The sequence below is a fragment of the Ixodes scapularis genome, unplaced genomic scaffold, assembly GCF_016920785.2.
Source record: "Ixodes scapularis isolate PalLabHiFi unplaced genomic scaffold, ASM1692078v2 PGA_scaffold9__187_contigs__length_104089568, whole genome shotgun sequence".
In the NCBI taxonomy this organism is placed as follows: domain Eukaryota; kingdom Metazoa; phylum Arthropoda; class Arachnida; order Ixodida; family Ixodidae; genus Ixodes; species Ixodes scapularis.
The window spans coordinates 37,037,667-37,060,262 of record NW_024609884.1 but is presented as its reverse complement, the minus strand read 5'-3'; the positions used below and the strand labels follow the sequence as shown (position 1 = coordinate 37,060,262).

General features: G+C 49.4%; 1 protein-coding gene across 3 annotated transcripts in view; it reads right to left on the bottom strand.

Moving 5' to 3' along the window:
* Positions 1 to 22,596, bottom strand: part of LOC8029953 (zinc finger homeobox protein 4) — a 418,349-nt gene that overhangs the window by 318,334 nt on the left and 77,419 nt on the right. Inside the window, exon 2 of one of the 3 annotated variants that reach the window (XM_040216937.2) lies at positions 1,051 to 1,207. The exons of 1 other annotated variant lie outside the window; for it this stretch is intronic. The gene's annotated coding sequence lies outside the window, so the exon portion shown is untranslated. Of the gene's footprint in view, positions 1 to 1,050; positions 1,229 to 22,596 lie in introns of those variants that run through there. One more of the 3 variants, XM_040503325.2, reaches the window with a different exon arrangement.

Here is a 22,596-nt window from a genome sequence, read left to right as displayed (position 1 = left end):
GGTGAACTGCAAAAGAAGTCGTGCAAGCTATAAGAAGTATTCACTGGACACCATATTTGTTGGTGCTATTTAGAGCGCATGCTCAGAACGAATTCACATTTCTAGGTTGCTAAGACCGGCAATCTTGATGGAGTGGAATGCACGTTGCAAAAGAACTGTGGAAGCTCGCCATGAGCACGCGCTCAGCAGTCGCGCACACGGCTATGGCTGCCAGTGAATACTCCCTATATGACAGGTTCGTAGGATGGTGTGGCGACCTTCAAGATGACGACGAGCATTTAACCAATAGTCATGCTTGTAAACGAGTCTAGGAGAGGCACTCTATAGCGACAGCTTGCTGACGGCGCCACCGGCCGTGTGCTATCACCAAACGCGTGTCAGCACGCACGAAAAAAAAAAAATAACTGAAATTTTTTTCCTTTTATAATATTCCAATTAGATGCATAGAGTTATGTCCACAAACTGGTTCTAACAGATTACATTTTAAGTACAAATATATGCTTGACTTCAGAAATTATATAGAATATACATTTATGATCTGCAACGCCATATTTAAGATCGGCCTAATCAGATGTTCGTTGGACGAGCGTATACTCCCGAGAAATTTGGCAAAAATTCTAAAGAACTAAAAAAAAAAAAAAAAGAACACGACGATTGATTGGTTGCATTATTTCCTATTCACAAATACCTATCAAATATGATGCACACACTGAAAGTAACTTGGTGTTAATCAGTTTCATTATTCGAACTAGTGGCGTTGCTTCCAACTTTTTCAGCTATAACCTATGAGGAAATAGGGGACTCGCTGCATGGGACAATGACCATGGCGCCACTTATACGTCAATAATAATACTCCCACCAGTTTAGGAATCCGTACGAATTAAAAGCCATACATTTGTATATACAAAGTGTTAGGACCAACTTCGGGTAAACATCCTGAGCCTAAGACCAGAGCTAGGGCCCTGAATGAACATGGACGGCCGTAGCAGTCTGTCGGGAGCAACCCCAGCGCAGGTCGAGAAAGGCGAGTACGGAAGGCGTGCTCCCTACCGTTTGCAGCGAAACGTAGCCGCAGCGCGTTGGCCGTTGCACGCCCTGGACGGTTCGCGTGCTTTGCGCCGGGACAGAGCAGCCAGTGCACGGGACGAGGGCTCTAATTAGGCAAGGCGCCCGAGCGCGTTCCAGGCTTGCCAGCGCATACAGGCTTCTGAAAGAGGTGGCAAGAGGCAGAACGCGATAAGCGTCCGGCGGCCAAGGCTCTGGCATTAGGACCGAAGCGGCATTTCGCGCTGCTTTCGGTCTGCCCGTCGATTTCTCGGACTCATTATCAGAGCCGAAATAGCGGCAGCAAAGACGAAATCAAACATACGCGGAATAAAAAGGAGGCAAGCAAAAAGAAACCAGAGGGGCGCTCACAAACACTCAGGCTGACTGCCCGCTGTGCCGTGTGCACGACGTATCTCGTTAGGTTGATTAGGGCTGCTACTATCTCTCACGGTGCGATAAGGGAGAGACGTTTGGCGGTAAGAAGGAGAGGCGACCGCTTTTTTTTTTAAGTAGGCACACAAATGAGCTGCACATACGCTGGGGGCGATGACGCTTCGACGGGCGGGCATGTCGAACGACCTTATGAGACCGGAAGGTAGAGGAGATAGCGGTTCGCACGATGCTGAATAAACAAAGCTGTTCTTGTGTGATAACTGCTAAGGACTTGGGCAGAGTGGCAAGAAAGGCTAAGCGATGGCGGACATCCATCCTCGAAGACGTTGAGAGGCACTCGGAAAGCAGGAACTGCAATCGAGGTCGGAATGGAATTTCCTAGGCATTCGAAAGTATCTCGCCTCAGTTCTACAGAGGCTGCATTATGATGCGCAGAGGCTGCCTACGAAGACGTCAAGGCTCCAGCTACGCAGTCGGTGTCCATTAGGCGCAGATAAGTTGTTAACCAGGAAACGTGCTTTTATATAGTGCTCCCAAACGACAATACTGCTGTGTATACAATTTGTGTCGCCATCGCACCGCTCACACTCAGCAAAGGATTCGGCGGAGCTAATAAAATAAACTAGGTGCAGTGATTTCCTCGCTGTATAGATCGCGAAGCATACGCAATCTCAGAGTTACAAGAAAGACAAGAAGAAGCAACAGAGAACAAAGTAGTACAGAAAAGTGTGGCCCCCGCATGACGCCTCGACCGAAGCCCATTTCGGGTAGTTTTCGATCGGGCTCAGTGGCTCCGAAAGAAGGCCGGGATAATACAATACGAGGGTCACAAGGACACAGTCGGTGTTTTGTCTGCGTAGCTTTTTTTTTTTTTTTTTTTTCTTGGTTAGTGCCACTTGACACAACAAGCAAGGAGGAAAGAAACCAACACTATGGTTTTCCAGTGCGTCGCCAAGATCACAGCCAACAAGAACACCATTAAAATAAGCGAAAAAAAAAAGAAAAGCGGGCAGACGCAGTCCTAGCAGGAACACGAAAGAAAAGGGAGAGGGTTACAGACGCGGAATGTTGCCGTTTCCCCGAATGTATGTATGTATTGTATGAAATTCAAGGCGAGAGCATGACAGAGCCACCGCTCCTCTATAATATGCCGCTGGGGCGAAAACCAAGACGAAGAGGCAGCAAGCGTGGAGCAAGACAACACCAAACGACGAGCCGTCTGACGCAGACGCGCACATGACGAAAAAAATAAAAAGAAATATAAACATAGGCCTTCGGCGAGGAAAGACGAAGAGAGCAAAGCCAGAAATTACTACAGTTCCACCATAATGCCGAAAAGGAAAATGCGCGATTCGTGCCGCAGGGGAGGCGAACAGAGCACACAAATGACCGCCCAGATCCGTGAGAAAAGCGATAGACGACGCAATGAAAGCAGAAACAGATACAAGTAGGAAGAAAAGAAACAGGAGCGAAAAGCAAGCGAGGTGCTACGCAGGTGACTGCAAAAGCTCAAGTTATGGTTTCGGGTTCATGCTCAACGGGTCTTGTTTTTGAATCTCGTGACCGGTCATGATCCAGAGCCAGGTAGTAGGCATCGTTTTCTGGCTGGCGTTTTGTACGACGAGTAGACACATCCGCGTTGCATGCACCCTTTCCCCACCGACCTTTGTTTGTCATTATCGTTTTGGACCTGGTCTCTGGAAGTACATGGTACCGTTACGAGGAAACATCTGATCGATGGATGTTGACCTTACTGCTTAGCGTCCTACCAACGTCGCTCAAATGGCATTGTTGTTCAGGCCTTACGAAACCGTTATAATCAAGCAAAAACGTTAGAAAAAACGAAACAATCATGGAACTAAAAAAAAAAAAGACGCTTTGCGAAGTGCAGAAACGAAACAACCCATCAAGCAACTCCAAGCTAAAAGGCAATGTAATAGGCTATAATAGCAGTAGACAACGGTTCACGACACCACATAATATAGCCTGCTCTACGAGTTTCGTAGCGCTGCCCCCAAAATGTTCTCTTCCAGCTATGCCTCTTCACTGTATCTGAGGCGTATAAAGTTTACTTAACGTGTTTCAATGGTAACTTTAAAAGACACAACTGGCGCTATGCCGCAAATTTGATGGAATTCAAGTGGGTGTCAGCTTTAGGGCATAAGAAGGCATGCCGTGACGAGGTCTCAGACTTCTATTCGTGCCAGTACCCGAGCACTCACGTATAAAATATGTAAGCCTTCAATGTTTCCGGACGGAAGAACTACTATAGTCGATGACAGTTCAGAAGAAGACCCTTCTACCTCCTTTCACTTTAGCATAGCGCAGGTAGGAGGGGAACAACGCTGGAGAGGAGGTCGCCTCCTCTCCAGCGTTCACTCGCTAAGGTGGAAAGAGGTAGGAGGTGCTTCCACTGAACTCTTCAGCTGTTTCCGACTATAACAGTGACTCCCAGATCCCCTCTAAGATAAATAAAAATTAAAAATAAATACAAACAAATTTAAAAAAAATTGTTTTGCTTTTTTTTGTGCAAAAACTGTCAATGTTAAAAAAAAAATCTTGAAGGACGTTTAAGCTTCGCCTTTAAGACTGGAACGCGACAGCGTTATCGGGCACCGTTCGCATCGCCTTATTCGCTTCTCATGTTCTTCCTGCCAGTCAGCAGGAAGTGCGGCGGACATGGCCTAGTATCTGTCTGTCTCTGTACTGAATAAAAATTGGCAAAAAAGTGGACATGGCCTAGTCAGTAGCGTGTATGGCTCGCAACCGACGGGTCGTGGATTCGAATCACGCCTTAAATTCTTCATTTTTTTTTAAAGGCAAAGGAATTGCGTGGCGACCTTTAATTTGTATTATATGTCATGATTTTTAATCACTTTCCTTCGACTCGTGACGTCACGTTTCACGTGAGCGGTGTGGGTTGTTTGAAATTCTTCCGCTGGGCCATGTGGCTGAGATTTCATGAGCCTATCAACCAATCAAGAATTTCCCGTCACGACGCCACCAACGCAGGCTTTTCTGCGACACGATGTACATAACGCTATAGCGTTAAAAATTAGAAGGTCGGCACTATATAACGAATTCATTTTCTTAGCAAAATCTATTCAAGGAGATGCGTGCTCCTCAGCACACACCTCGTTGAAGTCCTCTGGAAACATTTTACAGGACAAAGATGCCTGTTAAGCCGTGAGGCATTCGGAAAACACTGCGATGATTTGCAGTACTTGAACGCTGCTTGCTTTTTATCACTGTTCCACGAAATATCGGCGCTATTGAACACAGTTATTTTATCAGCACATTCTATTCAAAGAAGATGTGTGTTCTCTCAGCGCACACCTCTTACACGTCCTGTGGACACATTTTCCAAGACAAATACGCTTCTTCAGCCGGGAGACATTCGGAAAACAGTGCGCATGGTTTGCAGTACGTCCGCACCACTTGCTTCTTGTCACAGTTGTACGACGATGCACACGATGGAATTGTTTCCCAAATGTTCGACTGCGCACGAACCATTCATTGCGCGGAAGTCCCCGGAAGCCATCACTTTGATGAGCCAAAATACTGTTAAGGACCTTATTTTTTGCGGGATCGATATTTCGAGGATTTCCCGATGTGTGGATTTCAGGAATATTTTGTGGTAACGAACTTTAGCCATTGGGAGTGGTATGCTAGGTGCGCTACAATCAGCGGATGTTGCGAGCCGTCAGAGCCAATGCAAGCCCGTGAGAGTGGTACTCAACCTTGGAGGGGGGCACAGTGGCGGGCGGAGAGCCTGCTATACGTTCACTGAGCTCAATTGGTTGGAATAGCTCTGATCGGAGCTAAGGTGAAACGGTGTTAGATGTTACCATGCAGCGATATTTCTTCGCCTGATCATGTTGTGGCAATAGTTTTCAAACGAAAACTTCCCAAAAATAAAGTCGTTTACAGTAGACAAACGAAATTTTAAAGCTATCAAGACGAGTGGTGACTGCGATTCCATGCATTCTTTCTCAAAACTAAACCAAACCTCGAATTTCAAAAGTGATAATGTAGAAAATACGAGTCAGGAAAATATGGGGATTTTATTTCGAGTTGTACTTGCCATGACTTTTTTTTTTTTTTTTTTTTTAAATTTTTGATGATTTAAAAGGCTAAAAGCGCAAAATAAGACGGACGAAGAAGAAAACACACGACACAGACAGGCGCTTAGTCGTGTGTTTTCTTCTTCGTCCTTGTCTTGTTTTGCGCTTTTAAGCTTTGAAATCATCATGAACCAACTAGTTTTAATTCAGCAAATTTTAAAGTTTTTTTTCTTTCTTCAGACTTTTACATTTCTTGTTTTAACCAAGACTTTAATAAACCCCCTCCGCCCTTGCGGAAGCCATGGAAGAAATATTCAATTCTCACAGCAAAGTTCGAAACACTATTTTATGAAATCAAATCGAGAAACGTTTTCTTTTTTCCTCTTTTTTTTTTTCTGCTTTCCCTTATGACCCTATCCATTAGCACCATAGAGCCTTTTGGCCAGCCGACTTCACCAATGTCTTCCTTTATGGTTCAGTTGGTGACACTCGGCCGTAAAAACAAAATGCTGCCGACAAGGTTCCCCTTTTTGTGTCTAAATTCATATTCCTTAAACTCTCTACATTTTTTGTTTATGTATCTTTCAATCTTTTACCCTAGGGTGCCTCAATGTTTTTCTGTTTAGGGTGATGCCACCCTTTGTAGTACCAGATGCCGACAGCACGCGCTCACGGGAAAAATACAAAGAAATCGACGAAAACAAAATGTCGCCATAGCACAGTCAGCGCCACAAGCGCGTGCAGGGACACGCACTTTCACGCGCTTCTGAACAAAAAATAAAAACAAACGTGTGTGACAAAATGGCGAGATGCCACCACCCTAAGCAAAGCGCACATGAAGGCACCCTATTTTACCCCATTCTCAGGTTGCCGTAAGACACGAAGGTATTCTCAAGGCATCTGACAGAAGTGTTTGTTAGTTGTTCAAAAGCCGATTTCGTTTTTGTCGGCGCCCGTTCTGTTTTCTTTGTTTCGTTTGTGTCCTCGTTTTGTTCGCGCTTTTTAAACCTTTTAATTAGGATAAAAATCGGCACTGTTCTGGCTGGTGAGACGGACTATAGGGAGTTCAAGTACAAGCGCATTGGCGGTGTTTGTTGTTAAAAAAAAAAAAAAAAAGTCGGCAATCATATTTGCGAGTTAAATCACACCACCGCACGGATGGTTTGTTTTTGAGAAAGTTGTCTCTCTCGTAATTACGGGCCGCCATTTTGGCTCCTTTCATTAGCTGCTCTCGTCGACTCTCCCCGCTCTCCCCACATTTTGCGTCCTCTCGCTCCGAGCTCCCTTTTATCGCGGGGAGGGCAACGATTTTGAGCTGGGAGAAAGGAAAAACGGAGCCGGAGAAAGGAGAGGGGGAGAGTGCGAGCGAGGAGAGCGCGCCAGGGCGCATGCGCGTCATCCTCAAGTTGTTCATTATTACTTAAAACAGACCGGGTCCCCCTCACCTCGTCCTCCTCCTTGGGCGAGCCTGCAAGCGTCGCCTCCGCCATCTTTAACTTCCTCTTCTGCGCTAAGTGCAATATGCCTCTCTAATCACGGGCCCGCGCCATGATTCCGCCGGAGCGCGGCGGCCAAGGCGGCAGTGGCGGCGGCCCGCTCGCTTCCCCGCGCGGAGGGAGCCTTCTCAATGGGCGCTTTGTTTGGCCCGTCTCTGGCAGCGCCGAGGACCCGGTACAAGCATTTGTTCCTAGTCTCCCCGCGGCCCTGTCACTGCCCCGACAATAGTTGACGCGGCCGCTGGAACAGCGTCGGCCTGGCTGGTATGGCCGCATCGTTCGTTACGCCAGCTTCCACCGCGATGCTGGGTGTCCCGTCGAACAGGAATTTCGTTCCCCTAAGACCTAGGCTCGGAGTTGGGGGAGGGGGGCGTGCCCAGATTCTAAGCTATAGTTTACCTCACAGTGGGAATAACCCGTACTTCTTTAAACACTCAAAGAAAAAAAAAAAACACGAAAAAAACCTGGATTAACCGCCGAATTCAGAAACCTCACTCAAACTACACTCAAACTCAAGGGCCCCTCCACTTCCTCGAGGAAAGCGCAAGGGCCGGCACTGGCCAATCGCGACGGCGGATCTGTCCTTGCGATTGGCCAGCGCCGGCCCTCGCGCCTTCCTCGAGGAAGTGGAGGGGCCCTTGAGTTTGAGTGTAGTTTGAGTGAGGTTTCTGAATTCGACGGTAAGTATTGATTGGAATAGAAAAAAAAACAAAAAAAAAAAAAACACGAAAAAAACCTGGATTGATTGGAATAGAAAAAAATCTAAGTAAAACTAACCCTGGCCACTCTCTCTACTCGTCGCATGATTTCCAGCTTACTCCCTATCACACCTCACAAGACGCTCATACATATATTGATGTATCGGCTGATGCGGAGCTCTCAGCTTGGCAAGCCGCCCAATGCAATCCTGTTCACAACTCCAAATAATGCGACGGTCATTGGCAAACACGTGTTTACTGAGGTGTGTCCAGCGGAAGCTGGCGCTGGCAGGTGGCTAACGTGTCAAAGAGAGGAATATGGGTAACAGAGGACAGGAACCACGCGCACTTTTATAGTTCAAGTAAGTTGTCTTCCGTCAAGAACACACTCGATGGTGTGGAATGGATGTGGAGGAAGCTCGCTGTCAGCACGTGCTTCGACAACAAACGCGCACAACTTTCAAACCTTCCAGCTGCATGCCAGTGAGCGCAACACAGCTTTATCTTGATCAACGCACTCAGTAGGCACGCGCACTAAGAGGTCACGTTATGGAGGTGAAGCGCTCGGGCGCCTTAGCCTTCGCTTACAAACAGGGCGCCGAACAGAACAATCGGCGAGGAGGTTGAACAGTCAAAAAGCGTTCACGTTGTCCGTTGTTCGTTTTCTCAGAGCCAAGGAAGATGACGACAGTGGACTTGCTACGTACATACACACAGTTCAAAAGGCAAAGGCACTGCCGGGTTGATGCGGTCATTGGAAAAGCAAATATGCAAACAAATAGAAACATAACATGCCCGACGAAAAGTATACAGACAGAAACATGTGTCCTTTTTGTTTGACACGTTACGTTTCTATTTGTGCATTTCTCTGTACAAAATTCAGTTGGCGAAGGCATCGACTGCGAAATCACTCTCCGACCAACACGCTTGTGGGCAGAACGTAGAACCGCATGTGCCTTTTGTGTTTATATTTGTGGTAGATAGACCATCTTTATACTCGTCAACGTAAACATCGAGCTTCATAGAAAAACAAAAACAAAAATAAGACATGAAGAACGTGCAGTTTCCAGCTAGGTTTTGTCGCCAAGTGAGTGGGCACCTGCGTTGGATAGGGATTGATCTAGTTTATGCACACTGTGTCAGTGTCATTAAACAGACATCTTTAAACTTGTCGTAATGTTTTTTTTTTGTTTTTTTTTTTTTAGTTTAATGTCTGAGGAGGTTAATCTAATTCGGACACTTTAACGTCGGAATTGATCAGCAGATGATGCCAAAATACCTTTTGTTTCTGTAATCGCACGCAACCGCGGTCAAATACACCCGGCCCCCCAAAAGACAAACATTTTCTGACACATAAAGAACGCACAGTCCGGTGAATAAATAATTCTCGCAAAACAGATTTCCAAAATGTAGTTCTTCCCTCACGACTGAAACCAATGTGACGTTAGAGGTAATGAGTATCACCATGTTTGATTGCGGTTTATCAACGCGGGAATATAATCTCAATTCACGATCTCTTGAGATGAATTATAGGAGTTGCAATCCCCTGAAATACTGACAACTTCATCGAAATTATACGAGCTTCCTGATCGTTCGTTAAACCTGGCATCTAATTTTAGTTTTTCTTTCTTCGGCTCAATTAACATATTTGTGCCACCGAAGGAAGCATTCAGAACATTTGTTTCGCTGCTCCGGAGAAACACATCAATAAGTTGATAAAGACGCACGTATTTTGCGAACAGGAGCAGTTCAATGCGTACCTTAATGATGTTCTTATATTATACAGGGTGTTGGGCTTTAATTCCAACACAAAAGAAAACAAAAACCAAAAAACGGCGGTCTCTGCAGACGATCTTATACGGCCAAGGGGACATTACAGAGGGGGCTAATCCTTACGATAAGTCGAATAATTGTCGAATATCTCTTAATTATATTTTTAATTGGTGAACATAAACGCCCGGTTCCAAGTAGAAACCCGCTGAGTGTAATCGGAAACTAGTAAATCAGACCAATGTAGAAGGAGTTGAGGCACACGGGAAGCGCGGGGGGTGCGCCAAAGTTACTACTCGTGCAACAGGCACAAGGCTGGCGGTGCGAAAACGTGGCATAGCGCGGGGCAGCTGGGACTGGTGTTACAACAGCGAGAACGCGAGTTCCAGCCGAACGCTGACGCAGTCCTCGTGTCCAGACCCCGCGGTGGCCTATTTAAGAGGTAGTGGCTGGAGCGTCCCACCTCCTCAACAACCACTCTCTTCATACCCCTCGTCCTGTTCTCGCGAACGTCCGCAAGACCACGCAACGCCCAGGAAATGGAACCGACGCGACCAGTCTACGTGAGCTGTTCAGCAGCTCCGTCTAAGTGCGAGTTCACCACTTCTTTTTTTTCTTTCTAACAGGTAACGCCCTCAGAAATGCAGCCTGTCAAACGAGCGACCCTTATTAGGCGACGTTTAGCGACTCCGTCCCGTCAAATCCCCGAACGCCGAGAGAATCCGCCCCGTGGAACGACCGCAAGCTACACTGAACGCTCCAAACCGAGCTTGAGGGAAGGCTCTCTGGAACGGCGAAGATTTGCATCTTCGAGCGCATAAACAACACCAAATGCGACAAGTAAAAGAATAAGGAGTGCGGCGTAGGATATAGGAACGTTCGATTCAGAGCAAAATGAAGATACGTGTGCAAAGCTACAAGATTTAAAATTTTCTATCGAGGAAAACAAAATAATAAAAAAATACGGGTATATTTTTTTGCTGTATTTTTTGTTGACAAAGATGATTATTGCGCATGTCGAATCATCGTAGTTGAGGTTCTAAATGTTACGACAGCATCGCGTGCTCCGAATTTATGAGAACATGTTAGATCTGCTATGTAACGCACCCTCAAAAGACAGACGACCTCAAGTTATCACCATTAGGTGCATCCTGCGCCTAATCTTGACCTGCAACATTAGGACGTTCGTCCATGTTGTCGTGTAGTGGTCCAGGTAAACGCAAGACGCCCTTATTTGCCTACACATTTCTGTTACCATAAAGCTAATCGTGGGACGTGAGCATATTATAGAGATCAAATAAACCCCCTCTTGGAAGGAGGGAGTTAAAGATGTTTCTCTGTTTCTCGGCTTGACAAGACGCCATGTTTTTCTTTTTTTTTTTTTTTTTTTTTTTTAATGGTGTGCCCAGAGTAATCACCACGAAGCCAGCATCCTGCCTGGGGTTCCTGGGCCCCTACACGTCTGGATCCGCATGAAACCAACCAAGGCTCTCAGAGGTCCCTTCCCTCGTGCTGTATGGAATCGGAAAAAGTTTATGTTGTGCTTTTATTCAGGGTATCATGCGCAAATGTTATAAAGTGTCCAACTGCTGGTAGAATATAGCCTATAATGGAGGTTCTATCCGGGCGAGCGTCCAGACAAATATATGACCGCAGGAACCAGACAGTAGAATGCGATAATCGTAACATATAGCATTTATCGATATTCCCCGTTTGTTTGGGGTTTTCTTTGAAAAACACCCACTAAAAATATTTTATCCCAAGAGGTTCTGCAGGTAACAAGGCCTACCGGAGAGCGACTGACCTCCACCAGTTACTAATGTCGACTTAACCACATAACCCGTAGGGCGCGCATCGCGATAGAAGCCTACTCTTCACGCCGAAGCTTCAAAGTCGAAAATCATCCGTAGCATCCAACAAATTCACGTGAATGTCTGCTGTCATATCTGGGCGTTAGAATCAGCGGATATGAATTGACAAAGAACCCTGCGTATAACATTGTAGCATTGTAGCCCACCTTGTAAGCGGTTTCATTATCTAGGAATTTTAACGCACCCAGGATGGCATCGTCCTTTGGTCTCCCCTTATACCTAGAGTGGAAACCCACATATTTATCATTTACACCCAGACTGGCTCGCCCACGCAAGTTGCGGGAATCTCACAGGAACCTGTTGTTCAAAGCACAAAATGTTTCCGCACTCGTCGTGTCGCTCAGCGTCACAGCTTTGGCTCGGACGTCAAGCCATTCCGCATGACTCTGCGACGCCGTCATTCCGCCGTTAATTAGACCCCCGCCAGAGGCAGCGAATTCCGTGTCCCAGGTAGCGCACCAACAACGACGATGCAGAAAACGCCTGATATGCCGAAGAAAGCCACAGTTATACCAGCCGCGTCACAGGGGTTTCAAGCGCAGTCGCACTGGCAGCCGGTTCGAGAGCTAATAAGCCGCAGCTTCCCCGTGGCGAGCGGCCGACAACGAGCAGCATGTCTTCCCGATAAGCCCGGGCGCTGACCAAGTGGCTTTTCTTTGTTTCCGTCTCCCAGGACAAAGGACGGAGGGGGCGGCCGGCGAGGGAGACGTCGGCCAGCGTGTTTAATTATGTCAGTGGCGGGAACAACAACGACAGCCTAAGACAGGGCCGGCCGCCCACGAGGCCACCAATTAAGCGGCCTGCCGGAATTAACGGGATCGCTTCCCCCTCCGCGAGGCGCCGCTGGCGCCGTGGCGCCGGTCTCCATATTGGCCCCTAGTGACCACTCGCCGAAACCCTCAGATTATGGACTTACTTCTTCCAGCGCTGGATTTGTACCCGGGCTTCCCGGGGGTGCGACTAGACGCGGCCTGTGTTTGTGAGCGCCTCATTGGGACCGACTCCCGTGCACGCAGTGCGCCTTTGTGCATCCCGCTCTAATGGCCGACGCTGCGCCGGCGTTTTGGGCGTCGATGAGGTCTCCGCGACTGGCTCGGTCGAACGCGCCAGGACGCTCGCCTGACCCGCGAACGCGTGGGGGCGCTACTGGGGAATAGGCACTTACAGCGGGCCGCTTGGGAGACGGGGCTCCAAGCTTAGCTGCAGGATGCTGTCGGGTCGGAGGAAGTGCGAGAGGGCGTCAGGAAGAGGTTTCAGTTGGTTCGTTCCCGTTAATCTAGCAAATTCATCTGGTGATGTGACGCACATTGCCGGATATTTGCGGGATTATACTCCGTGAATAGCGCGTATCCATCCACGGTCGTGCGCCGTCGGTAGGCCGAGATCTATAGAGTTTTACGCCGTAAGCTGGGGTCACACTGCTCATACATGACACAAAAGACAGTCTGTAGACATCAGTCATGGTTCGAATGCCGAGTGCCAAGTTTGTCATTGAACTCGTTGACATGCGGCATTCGAAGCACGAATCTCGTGGTGGCTTGCGTTCGAACCTGTTTGCAGACTGTCTTATGTATGATGTATAAGCAGTGTGACACTGGCTTCATGGGAGGCACGGTTGCGAGTATGTCATTGTAGTAAGTACCGTTTCACGTTCCAGTACTCGTGCAAGCCATGCTCTTTCGTCTTTGTTTTAAATCTACGCTGTCGTGTCTTTGAATTTGACAGCGGTGGACACAACTCGAAAGCGGAGAATTATTAGAGGATGTCCCAAGTCATCAGGCTCGATCTAAAATGGACCGTAAAAATCAACGCCTGCACTTAGCAATCTAAACTTTTCGTCAAAGTCGTTTTTCACAGGTCGGATTTTTCTTGTAAAATTAGAAAGCGTAGCTCCCTTTCTGTAAAAAATAGGGCCAAGAAATTGGCCAGGGTCAACGGCGGGCGGCCACGGAGACGACCGAGTCGAGTTGTGGGGCGCGTTTGGCACGCGTATTGAAAGATGGCGTCGGGAGCAGTGTCAGAAGTGCAGCCGACCAGCGAAAGAAAGCAGACGACACGCAGACGAAATCCGTTGGCAGCAAAAGCGCCGTCATTATGCAGACGCATTTATTTTTTAACCAAAGGTACATTATAAAAAGCTCATGTTCATTTTAAGAAATCACGGTGGTCGCGAGCCGTCTCGATAAGGAGGTGGCCCCATCTATCATTAGGAGCGCCCCGCCACTCGACTTGGCCGTCTGCGTCGCCGCCCGCCGTTGACCCTGGCAAGTTTCTTAGTCCGATTTTTTTACAGAAGGGGAGCTACGCATTCTATTTTCACAAGAAAAAAAAAAAACGATTTGTGAAGTACATCTTTGACGAAAAGTGTAGATTGCTAAGTGCGGGCGTCGCTTTTTACGGTCCATTTTAGATTGAGCCTGGTGACTCGGGACACCCTGTACATCCAGAACCGAGGCAGTTTATGTTCGTGGTGAAAACGTCCTGGCTTTCGCAACCTAGTCCTCTTTGTGTTTCATTTTATCTCCTAAATAACGTATAAGCTATTGTAACCCTTTTGCAGCATCTGCTAATTGGTGAGAATGGACAATCCAACCCCTGTCACGTTCGGACGAACGAGAGAAGCTCGACTCCACGCTTCAACCCGTGGTGCCCCGAATGGCAGCATGGCCCGAGCCCCGGAGCACCGTAACCAAACACTCTGCCTTCAAATGGCACGGCAACCCTCCAGAGCACCGCGTCAAGTGTGTGCGACGCTCCGTTCCGCTAACGAATCGCGCCCCAATTGGCGACGGCGGCGTGGCGAACCGCCAGCGGCGCCGCGGCAGCCGCGCGCACAAGGACGCGCAGCGGGTTTCCTGACAAAGCACGGAAGCCAGCAGCGGAAGCCCGGCGCAGCACAAAGGCGACGGGCACACCCGCGCCGCGGCAGACAGCACTGCAGACGCGGGGCGAGATGGCTACGACGCGACTCAAAATCTGCCCGCCGCGCGACGTGTTCATCGCTTTTCCATCGGCCGTCGATCCCAGCCTGCCGCAGGAAGAACGCGAGCTGCGACCCCGAGAAGGCAGCTACAGCGAGACGTCGGCGCGAGTCGGTCGAGGTGGTACACCGCCGCGCCTCCGTCGCTTCGCCCTCCTCACTCAATTTTTTCGCCGAGTGGAGTGACACACATCCACGAGCCGCCAGGGCTGCCCCCTCCTCCCTCCGGCCTTCTTCACGCTAACGCCCGGAAAGATCGCAGCGTCAAAACTGCGGCCAAAAAGGAATCGAATCGCCCGTTTCTATTTTTCTTTCTTTTTTTCTGGTTCTTGGGGAGCGTCAAAGCAAGAAAAAAAAAGAAAGAAAAATGGGGGCGAGGGAGCTCGATACTTCGTCGCAAATAAATAAAAGCACGCTCGAGAAAAAAAAGGGGTTACAGGAAGGAAACCGGGATCGCGGACTGGATGAAACAGAAAGATAACAGAAAGCAAAAATGTAAGCTCCAGACACAGTAGAACCAGACGGAGGCGCCTGTGTGTGCACGTTCCTGTCGCTGTGCGTATTAAACAGTACGTCACACGCACCCACAGACCGGCAGACGTGTGCGTCTGTGAATACCCTGATACGAGCGTACGTATATGAGTGCATGTACGCGCGCGCGAGAGAGAAAGAGAGAGAGAGAAGGAAATGGTAGGGGGTGGAGTGGGAGTCCTCCCAAATTTTCACCGCCATTGTGCGTCCGCGCCTTCGACAACTGCGGAGGAGACAACATGTGGGGGATAAGGGGACCATGAATCCGGAGTTTCATCTGCTTCCGCATTTTTATGCCGCATCGCGAAAGAGAGGGCTGCCGGTGATGGGACGTCCGGCACGGAGCTGGGGGATGGAGAGGGAAGATTGGAAAGGGGGGGGGGGGGGGGGGGGGGGATAACCTTGCTCGCGCAGGCAGCTCGTGCGGGGAGCGCGCAAAGCACGCGTAGTGGGGCACGTTTGACGGCCTTGGCCGACTCACCGCGCACGCGCACCCCTTTCCAGACGAAACACAGAGGCAGAACCCAAAGCTCGGGGATTCGGGTCGCGGGCCCAAAGGCAGCGAGGGGTGGAGTTAGGCCTCAAGGGGTTCGCACCCCTCCTGCCTCCCCCCCCCCCCCCCCCCCCCTCCCAGATCCGACTCGCCGAAAACCCCTTTCCAAGAGCACCCCTCAAAAAAAATTGGGTCACGAGGACCCGTTCTCCGCACGCGCAACAACCCAGTGCACCCGGCGGGGGGGAACTAAAAAATGAGGAGGGAGCACCGAGCGCAGGGGCTCACAAAGCAAGACGAACAATGACTACAAAGTTTTTGCGTGTCTGCGTCAGAACGAGTTACAACTTTTTTCTTTCTATCTCTCCCTCTCTTTCGTCCTTGTGCCTATACTAAGCCCCTTTTCCGTCTTTCTCTGTGTCGCGTTTTATGTCCCGTTTCAGGCCCATCTTGTACCGCCTTCGTACACGGGGATACATATAAATGCGCGCGGCTTCGACTTATCTCCGCGGATAAAAAAGAGAACTTAAGAGGAATAGGCTTCACCTGCCAACATGGCGGCATCACGCCGGAGATTTGGGGGCACGTGACCTTGTGTGGCCAATCAAATAAAGGAAAACGGGGGGAACGCCGAACGGAGTTTGGGACCCGGAGTATAACGCGGCCTTTGTGTCGACTACTCACAAACTACGAACGGCAGCCACTGGGAGAGAGAGAGCGGAAGGGGAAAAGTGGATTCCTTCCGCAATCCCCGCTGCTTTGTGGGCTCGGCACTCCTTGTGCGTCTTTTATAGCGAGAGCGTCTAGACCGAGGGCTGAACGATGCGGCCAGCCGATGAACTCTGAACCCCCTCAAGACATCCCGCTTTCCTTTTTCATTCCACAAGTTGCGTCCGCCCATAATGAAATCTCAAGAAATAGGCCTTACATGTCCACTGACGTTGCCAAGAAGTGTTCTATGCTAGCAAAAGGAAGGACCCGGATATTGACTGTGGATAGTGAAGACGTTTGATCAGAGAAAAGCTTCCGGAGATTAAGGAATACCTATCGTATCTAAAACATTGGGTTATGCTCCGAGGTGGTTTTGACATAAACAGTGAGTGAGCGAGGGTTTCACACGTTGGTGCCGCAGTTGTGCTACAAAGATATTTGGTAATGAAACAAAATGAAAAGAAAGCTATGTTCTCTGGGTGGGGTATTAAACACTTAGTCAAAACGAAGAATTAGCGCATACTGACGGCGGGATAATAGCACGAGGACTTCATTGTTTGATCGAATGATGAAATGGCATGACCATTACCTGACCAATCATTGCCTCATAAGTGCGTATTCAAAAGGAATGGTGTATCGCGCAAGCATTTATAAAAGTTGGTGATCAAACATCACTGGGTCAGAACAGCTGGAGACTGAAAGATTTCAAAAAGAGGTCACCACCCCTAATATGGGCTCAAACAAGAGGCCAAAACATAAATACTTCGAAACATGTTACAAAAAAAAAAAAACAACAGGTGGAGGGTATTTTATAAAAGTAGAGTTGTACCGGCGACGAGTACCCAAAGTTAAACCTGCTACCGTTTATCTCCACTGCACTCGTCGAACGCGTTCGAATGCGAGAGTCTAACGCCGGACGCCGGCGTCCCTTCCAAACATATTCGTCTAGTGCAGTGGAGACAAAGGCGTACCCACTAATCGTTCCAACCAGAGCTCAGCGTTCCGACATTCCCGTGAGCGCTCTCATCTCCTCCTCTTCCTCAGTTTCTCGGCGTATTAGATCCCATCAACAAATCTCGAACAACTAACCACACATGTCTCGCGCGTCTGCAATTAAGCGTTCTTTTTACGTCATTCGAGCGCCACTATTTGCTTCTGGATACGCCCACAGTATGGTCGCTCATTTACGCTAGTTGTTCCCGGATTTTCTGAGCGGGACCCGCGATCGTTCGTAGTAGACGTGGATAAACGCCGAGTTTATTTTCGCGAAATAAACACCGATGGGTCCCTCTAACCTCTGTGAAAAATGAACGCCGAGAGCCGGAACCCCTTTTGTGTATACCGCTGTCTTTCTTGCGGCAGGGGCTCTCTACTGGTGCTCAACCGTTTCAGTTAACATCCTCCTAGAGTGCAGGAGTGAATGTTGCGACATTAGCAGTGGCCGCCGCACCATCGAGTTGACCTTAGCGGCGGAGTGGAGGATCTTCTGAACGAACTTACTGCAGTTACACTCACGCTGAATTGTTACGCCTATACCATGGTAGGTTGTTTCGCTGGAGGGAAGGAGGAGGGGCATACCCTCCCCTCCCCCCCCCCCCTCCTCCTTAGGAGTTTTTTTTTTTTTTTTTTTCTATCTCGTTTCAGGGCTCTTGAGATTCTCATAGTGAATATCGTCTGGTTGTCTTGTTTAGATATGTGTCACGCTGTGAAAAGCGAGCGATTGATTTTGCACGTTAGAAAGTGTTGTTGATGTTATCTACCGAAATGGCGCTTCGAGTTAAACGATAGTGTCATCATCGTGTATACGGTAGCGCCGATCTTACAATTCACAAAAATGCGTCAAATTGTAGGACGGGTTTCCTTGAACGTTTCAGGTGAACCGTTCGCGATTTGGGAATTGTTTTCTCCAATAACGGCCGAAGGAAAAAAAAAATATATAGAATGCGGATCACGAACTTTTTAAGTGTTTATTTTTAATATGCCTCCAATTTCACAATAAATAATAATATTAAATCAAATTAGTATCGCCTTGCGGGTACTAAAGGCTAATGATAACTAATACACGCGAAGTACATATTGTGCTACTGAACCCGAAGGAAATAGAACAAATATTTCAATGAAGTTGTTGGGTCTTCGCATCGTAAACCCACCGATTTCTTGGTGTCAACAATTCTGTTTCCCGCTCGATGAGAATCGCTTCAGAATCTCGTGGTGACTCGCATCAGATCTGTCGATCGATGAAACTGGCCTCGGTGTTGTAAAGAATGCATCGATCCTCTTTTGCGCCTGTAGAAGTTCGCCAAAGGACTGACGGAAGAAGCTCGACCATACATGTGCTTTATAAAAAGAAAAAAAAAAAAGAAAAATAAATCTTCAGTGTCTTATTCTTTTTTTTTGAACCACCCGAGATTGGGTAGAGAACGAGAAACATCCAAAATGGAACCGAAAGGAACAGAATGTCAGAAGCAACGTCTCAAACTCAGCTGACTGGTTCATTCAGTAGCATGTTCACATTGTATGCATCAGATGAGTTTGATACGTTGCCGTTTGACATTCTGTTCCTGTCTTTTCTGCTTTAATGTTTTCTCTGTCTCCACCCAGTCTTAGGTGGTTGAAGAAAATGTCAAAGCTACACCAGCTCGCTTGCACCCTCCCTGTTCTTTCAGCGCTCGTTATTACATCGAAAAATGACCATTCGAGTAACTCGGATTATTTATGATATTCCATTTCGTCGCCAATCTCATCCCCCTCGACGTGTACGCCACTGCTTTGAATCGCGTGCGGCAGGAATGGTATCGGAGATGGGGAAACGATACACGAAGAGCACCTATTTTCGCTAGCCTCTTCTCCGGGTGCGACAGTTTGAACCTCGGTTCCTCTAGCCTCGCCGGTTGCCCCACCGACGTGCAGATCAGTTGACGCGAGTCAACCCGAAGAACGTGCCGCGGTGACGGCCATCCCTTCCCCCATCCAAGGAGCTGCCAACACGGAGTCGAATCTCGGCACGGTGCCCAGCACTCAGGCGCGAGGCCAGAGTGGCGAGCGGGGCCCTCGCGGGCACGCGCCTTACGAGCCTATCATATTGATGCTAATGCCGGCGCCCAGCGCAGCGTACCGAAATTCCAACCGAGGTAATATTAAGGGAAACCGAAAGAGAAGGCTGTGCACACACGCAGGCGGCCGAGAAGGCCCATGCACGCTCGACGGGGCCCGAGCAAACGGCGCTCGGCGGTGCATCAAGTCTGCCGACAGCGTCGAGAGGCGGAAGCCCGGCGTGCTGCACGCGGGCACACGCAAGTAGCCAAGGTCCAATAACTTGTTCGCGGCGTTAATTAAAGCACCTGTCAGCGCCCGGACCCGCTAATATTCCGGGCCGGCCCTAAATCAGGACTGCAAACTCATGCGCGGGCTTGCCATTGGCCGGCATTCGGTCACGTGGTGTCCGACCGCGTCCGCTCTCGCTAGAGCGACCCCCTCCTTTCCCTCTTGCGCCTCCGAACGGCGAGAATCGAAATTAAAATTAATTAAACGGGAGCCCGCTACCGCCTCCTCGCCCAGCTTAAACTTTATCGGGCCGCCGAGGGCGAGAGACGCCGGACGAATCGCCATCCAGCGCTCGGAAAACATTAATTTATGTGCAAGAAACGAAGGCGCAGATAAAGAGACACATTAGGCGCGAAGGAGGGAGAGGGCGAAAGCAGGAGGGAAAGGGCACCAGGAGGCTGCCCGCAATGGCGCCGCTGCTCGCGAAACAAGGGCTCCCGATCGAAGCCATAATTAAGAGTAAAGAACGGGCATTATGAAGCCCCGCTGGTGCCGCGTCGGCCCCGCGGCTCGAGAGGCCGCCTCGCGCAGCCCTCTGGACCGCTGGAAGGACGCCCTGCTGGCGAGCGCTGCCTCCGCACAGCGTTCACAGCGTCCACGCCGAGGGAACCGAAGGCCCGTTCACCCGTTCTCAGCCGTCCAAGACTGTCGATGCATTCAGACCAACGCAGCACGTTCTTCGAGCGTGGGGGCTGACCGATCATTCACTCGCACGTTCTCAGCCAATATTGCAGATTAAGTATGCAAGGCCCTACACCAAGAGGTCATACATCTCGCATATCGCGGCGTTCCGTTGGGCACGAGAGCTGCGTCACCCTTTAGTCAGGCGACTGGACACAGTGTAGCGGCGTTTTGGGGTGGGAAAGAGAAACGTACCGGTGCGCCGATTTTGTCCAGATGTTCGTGGAGCACGCTGTCCAGCGCAATTCTGTGGACCAAAAGAAACCCTTCCGTCCAAGTCTGAATTTAAAACACCAACACCACGGAAGGACGATTTTACAGGAATCAAATATTTCGCCGTCTCACTCTATACACGCAGTTATGGGTATAGAGGAAATGCTAAAACGTTAAGCCACAGCAAAGTCAGACACTGCAGTTTACACGGCGGATGACCCGCACCCCGAGACACGTCTAAGCCGTTGTCGACAGGCCTTCCGCTCTTGTTCGTGTCGTACTGTGATCCTCCCGTGGAAAATGTCGGCTCGGAAAGACGCGGTGCGATACGCATCTGAGCCGCGACTGGGAGCGCGCAAGCACGGACGCATCAATTAAGCGTAAGCGCCACCTGGGTCATAGCCGAGAAGAGCGCGAGCAGGTGCAACTCCGTCGCCAGTGGGACCGATCTCGGAGATGGTCACGCTTGGCTTTAGAGACCGCGCTACGCGGATGAAGGGCGGCTCGCGATTTCCGCCGGGGAGACCGTTACCGACTTGGCTGGCCTGCGCGGGGACAAGAGAGACTCCGTCACAGCACGTACTCCCATTTCGAGGAGGCAGGCGGTCTGACCCCAAGTGTATAAATATCTGTCAAGCTGCTCCTTGCAGAGAACAGGTGCATTGACTGAACATTTCTATTCGAAGAGCGCCGATATGGCATTCCGCCAGACTCCGGCCGAGAAGGCGAGCAGAGGAGGAAGGCGAGAGGAGAACGAGGCGCCAGGAAGGGAGGAGGGCGAAAAACTCCGATGAGGCGGAAGCCCGCGCAGTATACTCGAGAGCGGGCCGAAAAACTGTCGCCTTCATTCTGCGAGAGTAAAAATGCGGAAGTGTTTCTTGAACACTGGCTTTCAGCCGCTGACTCCGCGGGGGCCTTTCGTTGTCGATTGGGAGGCCAAACGGCTTTCAAAGGGCTTTCGGGAAACAATGTTTTGTGGACATTCGACGCGCTTTGTGCCGTTTCATGCGTATACGCTTCAGATCACCAGGCGGCGTGATTTCAAGTGTACGTCAGTGCCTTTGTAAAGCCAGAAAGGGGGCCCCAGATTCCAACGCGGCCTGAGTGGTCGCAGAAAGGCCAATTAGTTGCGCGAAATTCAGCTGCACTTCAAAAGAACTTTCAGAAGTCCAAACATGTTTTCACAGTCGTTAATTAAAGATGGCGTCGCACATCCGTTAGTTGCTCCGCGACCAAACATCACTTTTCCACTAGATTGCATTGATATCTTCGCCGCCCATAGTATTGATGACAAAAAATTTGAAAGAAACAATTATTTGTTCCTATAAAAATATACGTCAAACCTACCACTCTTCTCACAAGAAAACAAACAAAAACATTATGATGAAAGCAACATATATGTCATAACTAACAGGTGCGTCAAAGCGTGTCGAAGCACGGCGGCTTGGACACGCTCTGACGCACTGTGCTGAGGGACCGCTTGCATCGCAACAGTGGCGTCACCGCACATCGAATATTTTGATCCAAATGGGAATCAGCAGACAGGTCGCATACGCGCAGGTTTTTACGCGCGTAACAACATGTATTACGAGACTCGGAACAATCAAAAACATCCGCACTTGACTTTGATCTTAAATTGACGAAAGTGTAAGAGACGAGTTAAGAGAGTAAGAAGGAAATGTGGAGGCCTAAGAAACACTCTGTTCAATATTTTTATTTATCACCAGGAATCTTTTCGCTTTACTTCCTTCGAAATGACTCGTGACCCGCGCCACGTCCAGGGCTCAGTGTACCGTGGCGGCCTGTATACCTCAAATTGCTAGGAAAGTGCGTGAAACGAGCGCCACTTTGCACTGCGTGCCTTTTAAAGCGCAGTAATTTCCCCGAGAAACAAGGTTGTGCCGGCGAAAGGAAATCGACCGCGCCTGAAAGGAGAGCGTTTATACGCGGCGCTAATTGACAAAATGCGGGCTGCGCGAACGGCGCTTGTGCGCCATACTGGCGGAATGGAACTGCGCGCCAAACCCGGAAACCTAGACCCGCGTGACGGTTGTCATTCCAATGCCGCTAACCGTTTCGACCCTCTACCCTGCAAGCACGGATTAACCATTAGATGTATAGAATATTCATCGTAAAGTGTGCTCGTCCAAACTCGTCTTGCGTGGTCGTTCGCTTCGTCGATTACTTTCGCACTGGATCCGTGCAGGATGATTCTTGGTCCAATTCGACAGCATAGGCAACCCGCAATGCTGTTTGGTTTGGCGCCATCTAGTGACTGAAACAAGAAATATTGGGTACCCCTGGGAGTGGCGGCTGCATTGTTC